The sequence below is a fragment of the Danaus plexippus genome, chromosome 15, assembly GCF_018135715.1.
Source record: "Danaus plexippus chromosome 15, MEX_DaPlex, whole genome shotgun sequence".
In the NCBI taxonomy this organism is placed as follows: domain Eukaryota; kingdom Metazoa; phylum Arthropoda; class Insecta; order Lepidoptera; family Nymphalidae; genus Danaus; species Danaus plexippus.
In genome coordinates this window covers 102,186-109,659 of record NC_083547.1, presented here as the reverse complement: position 1 = coordinate 109,659, position 7,474 = coordinate 102,186, and the positions used below count along the sequence as shown (strand labels likewise).

General features: G+C 38.9%; 1 long non-coding RNA gene across 1 annotated transcript in view; it reads right to left on the bottom strand.

The window, feature by feature from the left end:
- Positions 1–7,474, bottom strand: part of LOC133319216 (uncharacterized) — a 22,796-nt gene continuing 15,322 nt past the window's right edge. Inside the window, exon 3 of the long non-coding RNA XR_009752900.1 lies at positions 1–149. This is a non-coding gene — a long non-coding RNA (uncharacterized LOC133319216). The remainder of the gene's footprint in view (positions 150–7,474) is intronic.

The following is a 7,474-nucleotide window of genomic DNA, read 5'->3' as shown; positions in this document are numbered from 1 at the left end:
TAAAAATATAATAATGATGTCAGTCCGCAAGTTGCTTTGAGTTCAGACACTTTGAGTTCCTGATCACGTTGGACAAGGTGACGGAGGTGACTCGGATACGTCTTCTTCACCTGGTACAAGACTCTAGCAGTGGAAGCAGGCTGGTAACGCTGGAATTATTGATAGTGATTCAACTTCAATACAAAAAGGAATGTGGAAATTGGAGGCCATGATCGTTTTATAATTGTTAAAAAGAAGAATTATAATATTGTTTTAACACTAAATACTAACTTTGAAAAGAAGATCAAAATTCTGGATGAGAACCTTACATATTTTAAATATTAATTTCAAAATATAATATAATAAAGTGAATATTTTGGGTAGCATTTTTTACAGCTGATTGTCACAGGAAATGCCTTTAATTGGTCTTTTACATACACGCATCCGAGTGTGTGAGGTGTCTGTTTCAACCTTAGAGAAGCTTGGATTTTCATGTTATTATTTAAATTTGAAACAAAACTAAAAGGAAAATATTCGACAAACTAACGAGTCAACTCCTATATAAGTGATAATGCAAGCCCAGCTCCAAATCAGAATATAGTTTTATGGAAATATATAAAAAGAAACTTTTGAATGATACAAAAACATAAATAATTTCCTGACACGAGACAGGACACTATAGTTAAGTTGGTGAGGCAACTGAAAAACAAAATGACAGAGGTTACAGGTTGGAATCCTACTCACGATGAGAAATTTTACAAGGATAACTTATAAGGTAACATAAAACAGAAATGGGCTGAATGTACCTGACTAAGAAACCACCGCCACTATAACACTTATAGGGATAAATAGATGATTTTATTGAATTTCTTTGAACTTTAATAATTGTTATTCATACGTTCTTGTAATGTCTGTGTCAAACAGAGGACCTGCTACGGTGTATGATAATGACGACTGACGCAGGGAGAGCCTCCCAGATGCTTGAACTATTTATTCCATTAATAAAACAATTATCTATGGCATCATCAGAGGTTCGTAGCCAACCTAATGCTTGTACTAATAAATCACTTATTCACTTTATTATTATTTATTCACTTTTAAATCTGTTCAATAATTTTGTGTCTTAAATTGATTCCTTAAGCCGTCAGGAAATAATTTTATAAACATGAAATTACACTCCCTGATGAAGTGACTACAAGAAAGTTCTATAGAACATTTTTCTACTTTGTTAAACATGAATCAATTAGTTTAAATACATGAAGATAGTGTCCATGGTGAATTCTACATTTATTTTATTATACCTCAGTGAAGTAACGTAAATTCTCACTTATTTTTCAAAAAAATTTTAACTGAAAATTAAATGACAACAGAATTAATTCCAATTTGATGTTCTCTATGCCGCTATTCGCGACGCACAACGCGGCACTGACCGACAAATATATAACTAACATATATTGGACAAATAATTTCATAAAATTGATTGCCTCTTGTATATAGTTCTACGTGTAATTTTAAACGGGCCCGGCTGTATCGTGGTGTTATAGTAATAAATGAATCGCAGAAAATTAAATTAAATTACCATAACAATCATAAAAACCTAGAAAAGTTTTCCTCGCTCCCCCCCCCCCCTTCCCTACTAAGGAATGTGGACTTGTAAGATTTTAATTGACAAATTTAAGTTTTAATTAATTATAAGAAGTAAAGAAACATCGGTGTGATAAAGGAAGGAAGTTAGAAAATATTAAAAGTTTATTTAGTTTGTGGACCGGCCGGCTTCAAAGAGTTTGGAGCACGTTATTGTATTAGGGATGATCGATACCACCACACACGACCAGAGAGGACGGCGGGCTGTCCGCCGGCCGCCGTGATGGATGGATGGATATCAAAATAACACTCTGCACGGCCATCAGCATCAGGGCAGTACGAAATATGCATGTACGAGTCGTGTTTGAAAATTAACCTCAATAAATTCTATCTTGACATCAGTTTATATTTGTATCAAAAACATGACGTCGTACCTCCCCCACCTAGTAGGGCTATAATGAAATATCATGTCAGTGTCAAGATGTAATGTTGAAGAATGTGGTAATTCCTCTCATCAGCGCCACGGAGGTGATCTGTCGCAGGTCGTGATCGATGACGCGCGGTACGCGTCTCACGTGACTGCCTTCACATCAGAACATTCATATCCGACAATCTCTTCAATATGAATATTTAATGAAACAAAAATTGCAAATGTCGCCCGGTCTCTTAACCGTTCTCATGAATACTAAAGATGCAATTCGTAGATCGTTCCCATTTTCGAAATGGAATCTTCTCCGGCTCGTAACGCTCATGGCGCTAATATACGTCGCCGGCTCCGAGACCTCATCACCGCACGTACTCCATTTAGAGAATCGTGAAATATGCCTCACCGGAATGATACATATCGTCAGAAAACAATTGGAGGGACGTGCCGCGACGATCACGACACGGCCGCGACACGGGCGCTACCCGACGCCCGATGCATACTAAGATGCTCGTACAGGCTCGGTTTCAATTTCACCCTCTCCACCCGCTACAGATATTTCATTTGAAGAACCGCTCACACGTCATGCATTACGCGAGGTGTGATATAGACAGCTTGAATGTTTTGAGTTGCATCGACTAGTCTCTGGATCTTTTGATAGGAAACACGAGGAAACGAACGAAATGTTCAAAGTGACTATGTAATGATTTCGCAGAGTGCACCTCCTTGCCACACGTGTGTGTCCCGGGGCGTCTGTGGCGACTTCTTATTAATACTGAACGATCTTAGTCCGTGACCGTGAGAAACGACGGGCGCATCGCTGGAATAACAAGCGATCACCAACCGACCGTATATAGAGTGCACGATCAATAAACGAAGTACAATTGATTGTCAGTGACACAAAATAAACTAATAAGCATAAATCGAGCTATTCAATTAAAGCGGCTTCAAACCATGACGCGGCGTCGCCGGTACTCCGGTAGTTAGTATTCAAACGTATGCAAATTACAGACGTGCTATGAAATAAATGACGCAACCAACACACGGATCACATCTCGCAGTCCGACGATTGGCATTTATGTAGTAATCGTGTGTGCTGTGTACAGTGTACAGTGTACGGGGTGCAGGGTACAGTAACACGAATAAATATACTGGCAACGGTCATGTACGTACATAATACAACAGCAACAACATTAGATAACGAAGAGCCGACCCGCCCTTGAACTATAATACAAGCAGAGGAATCTTATTAACTAATTAGATCCATCTGTATATGTAATACATTCATACACACAGACATGTTTATAATGGACATTTGTTCATGCACAATGGAGCACATCAGAGTAATCCTCTGTAGGTATGTAGGTCTCGTACGCAGGCTGATATATCTGGAATGGTGTTCGTTTAAAACAGTGGGAATAGTTAGAGCGTGTTCGGTTGCGATAGAGCGGATCTTGTAAATCGGCTAGAGAGCGCCCCACACCGGCCGTCGGGCGCCGGGCGACGGGCGACGGGCTCTGTGTCGGTTCCTAAGCCGCTTGTTATGTGAGCCCCCCGGCCTTCGCCCCCTTCGGCCTCAGCCCTGCGATCCTCCGCCCGCCCGGAGTCAGATGCCACCGATTTCGGCTGTGACTTTATAATTATTATTCCTATAAATAATTAAGAAAGTAATTACGTCCTCAATTACAAGTTTTGTTTTGTGTACGAATAAAATTTTAAGAAAAATTGACGAGTTGTCTACCATATAACAATAAGAGCGAATTAAAAGTGACCCTTAGAATAATCAATTTTCAAACGTACCTTTAAAATTCAAAAACCCTTAGAGAAATATTCCAGCTATAATAAATAAAACCAATTACGATAAAGCCGAGACAAATTGTATGAAATTTTCGCGAGGGCGATGCGGTGTTAAATGAAGTAGGAACTACGTCTGAAATGGAAACTCTAAAAGACAGTCTTAGAAACAACGAAATAATCAGCTTTGGCTCGATTAATAACATGATGGCTGGAGGGCGAAGTCCTCTCGATACGACGAGACAAAGAAATAAATTATTTCCTTCATTTCTTTAACATCTTGCTGTTTTAAATAAAACACCGACTACCCTCCGGACTCACTGACACTCTGCTATGGATTGAATTTAACCAGCCCTTGTATTATTATTTAATTAATAATCGACTGCATTGATGACATGTTTATATGGAAAAAAATGAATAAATTTATTATTAGCCAATGTGTATCATCATCAAGTATGGGCACGAATTAAGTATTACAGTCTCTAACGTGCGACTACTTAAGAGTATTTTAATATCTTTGAGTTAAAATAATGTCCGAGCTGAAGAGCACACGCACACCGCAGAGTGAATAACAACAGAGACATGGAATCTCTTTAAATGTTATAAGCTGAACTTTATAAATACCAAAACTGTATTTACTCAAGATATACAAAACTGTTGTTGTTAAACCTTATAATAACAACGAACACAACAAGCTGGAACTGGCGGTCGTCCATAAACAGGGCCCCCACGACCGGCCGACTCGCTCATTGTCCCACTGACTGGCCAACTGACTGGCTGACAGCCCGACTGGCTGGCAGCTGACTGGCTGGCCGGCTAGTCAACTGGCCGGTGTAATTGTTTTGACGCGACGCCTTATGTACTCGCAAACGTCAAATAGTCAAATGATATTCGCATAACTATCACCGACCGTTGCATCACTCGACCACTGTAACTATAACGTAGAGCGCATTGTGTGCTACGACTGAGACGCGCCTTCGAAGGACTATTTCACTATTTACGTTTCGAAAACAAACAGTCGAGCGACGACAAACAGAGGGCGCGCCCCGGCCTCCGTCATAACATAAAAATGAAGAAGCGTTTCGACCGGGACGGGCACAAACACCCAGCGACAAACAACTCCTACATATAAATCGAATTTCAGCATTAGATACCGTCATAACATCTGTCGTTATTCGACATTCAGCATGCGGCGCTCGGCCCCCGCGCCGCCCCGGTCCCCGGCCGCGGGTCCTCTGCACCGACCGACGGACCTAATGGACGCAGCCGAGCTCAGCACAACCGGTCTGCTCTTATATTCTAAATCGGTCAATAAATTTTAACCGTTTGTACGAAGCGTTGGACGATACAAGACAAAATAAAACAAAAATGTTTCAATTAAATATTACGATGAATCTGTAACATCACAACAAAGTTATTTTTCACAATACTAATAAAAAATGCATAAAGTTTTGAACAGCGACGCACAGACAACGTTTCGTTAGATTTATTCTGCTACATAAAAACTTAATAAAGCTTAGGTAAAGAATTTCTAATTAGAAAATTTACCTCTTCATGACATAGCAATATTTCAGGCCCGTGGAGGTATTTCCAATAAAGGACTTTGCCAACTCATAATTCTTCAAAGTTACGTGTAATGAGATGTGTACGTTACAACATACTCGAAAGATATTATCTGCTTTATATGAGCATGTAAAGCTGACTTCGACTGTATGTGTCATAGTGTACGGTGAGAGGCGAGGACGGTATCTTGTCAATAGTTGTATTCAGTAAATAACAATGATTACAAAGATAAGATCGGGACAGCATCGCATGGAGCGTTGGGTACAACTGCAGCCTGAACTCGATCACATTAAGGATATAATCTGGACAGTGACGGTGGAGCCGTGGTCCCGTACAGCGGCTCAATAACCAACCAGCGACATAAGAGGATCACACTGACCCTAATATTTGCAACATACAAGCTCACTACAACGAATACCTTTTACTAGCATCTATTGAACAACGTCGGCTCTCGCTCCAGATGGGTCTAAACATTCTCTAAATATTTCCAGAACCGTTTGTGATGCATTTGTAAGTATATATAGGTATATTCAGAACAGTACAAATGTATCTTTCGTTATAAGATAATATTTTATTATATTTATTATAATATATCTGTATCTAGAAACAAACCGAAGCCGATGAACGCCATTTAAATAAAAAATACTGAAACTGGAAAACGACTATTCGAACGCAGTAAATGTCTGTAATCTAATTTTATAATATTATTAATGAAATTAATACATACAATTAATTCGCCTTCACCTTCTGTTGTGACCAGTTAGTGGTTAAGTTAAGTTAAAGCTAGATGTTTAAAATGGTAACAGAGCTTTATTATAATACCCATAAACAAAATATGTATTTCCCTTTAAGTTTTTGTATTACTCTTCCAAACCATGCTATCATAATGGGTAACTTAATTATGGTTTTTTCTGCTAACTTTGTTATTAACAGGGTCAGTGTGCTTGAATCGTTTTTTCTCGTCATCTATCTCTCCTTAATGTCCTCGTAAGATTGAAGGTAATGTTATTCTGCAGCGTTATTTTCTTGAATTAAAAAGATGCTTAAAAATATAATAACTATAGTTTCTTCATCAAAAAGATAACGCTGACTCTGGGACTCATACAACCAAACTTGAACACTTTCCAGAATCTATATCACCAGCTCCACAAGCTGAAACTTTTGTTTGAGAGAACATACATTACTTGTCATCAGACGCCGTCGATGCTGTCAGTATTAGCTCATTTAATTTATTCCTATCCGTTTTGTTGTTATTAGTCCATTAATTCATATTCATATCTTTATTATATGAGTATATCTGCACTCTTCCTTTACCTAAAAAAAGAGAGTCCTCGTAAATTCTGGGGCTGTTACTACTTTTTACTAACTTCTGTTTTGAAAGTTTTAAAAAAGCCAATCCATAAACAGTTGAAGCTATTCTTTAACTTTCTATTAAGTTAGTTCCAGCACTTGTCAAAGTTAGAATTATATCAACGGATCATGTCATCTGACAGTGGATAGTATTATGTAGAGAGAGGAGCTTGCATGGTGTAGATGACCGCTTAACGCGCCTTCAGTAGGGGGCAATTAAACCGACACCTGCGTCGCAAGTACTGTTACTGTTGGTACTGTTGAAGCTCGTCTCCCTGCAACACGATGGACCCGGCACCCACCCGCTGAATCCATGGAATGCTGAGAGGTTTTGTCTTTTTCTCACTCTCCTAATTTTTAGTAATATATTTATTACTCTAGACCACAGCCAGTCTTCCATGTTTGTTACGTTCTATTAACATATCTCCAACAAAAACAGAAGGTAACGGAGTTACCTGGCTAACCTTCGGCAGCTCATTTGAAATGATAAATCTATGTCCTCGTGGTGCGACGCCACGTCAGCAGTATTCCAAGGTGGGCTGCTATTTCCATTAATGATTGCTATAATTATTAATTTATTACTTCCCATGTTTCTTCTCTGTATCATATGTATGGAGATGGTGTTCTTCAGCACTCGCTTAAAGAAAATGTGACATCTTGAATGACAATTGTCAATAATGGCCCAATCTCTATAAAATGTGTAGATTTTGGTCTCAAAATTGACCCCTTATCTCAAGCCACAGTTATTGGAAATAGCCTAATGTTAGCTAAAATTAATTG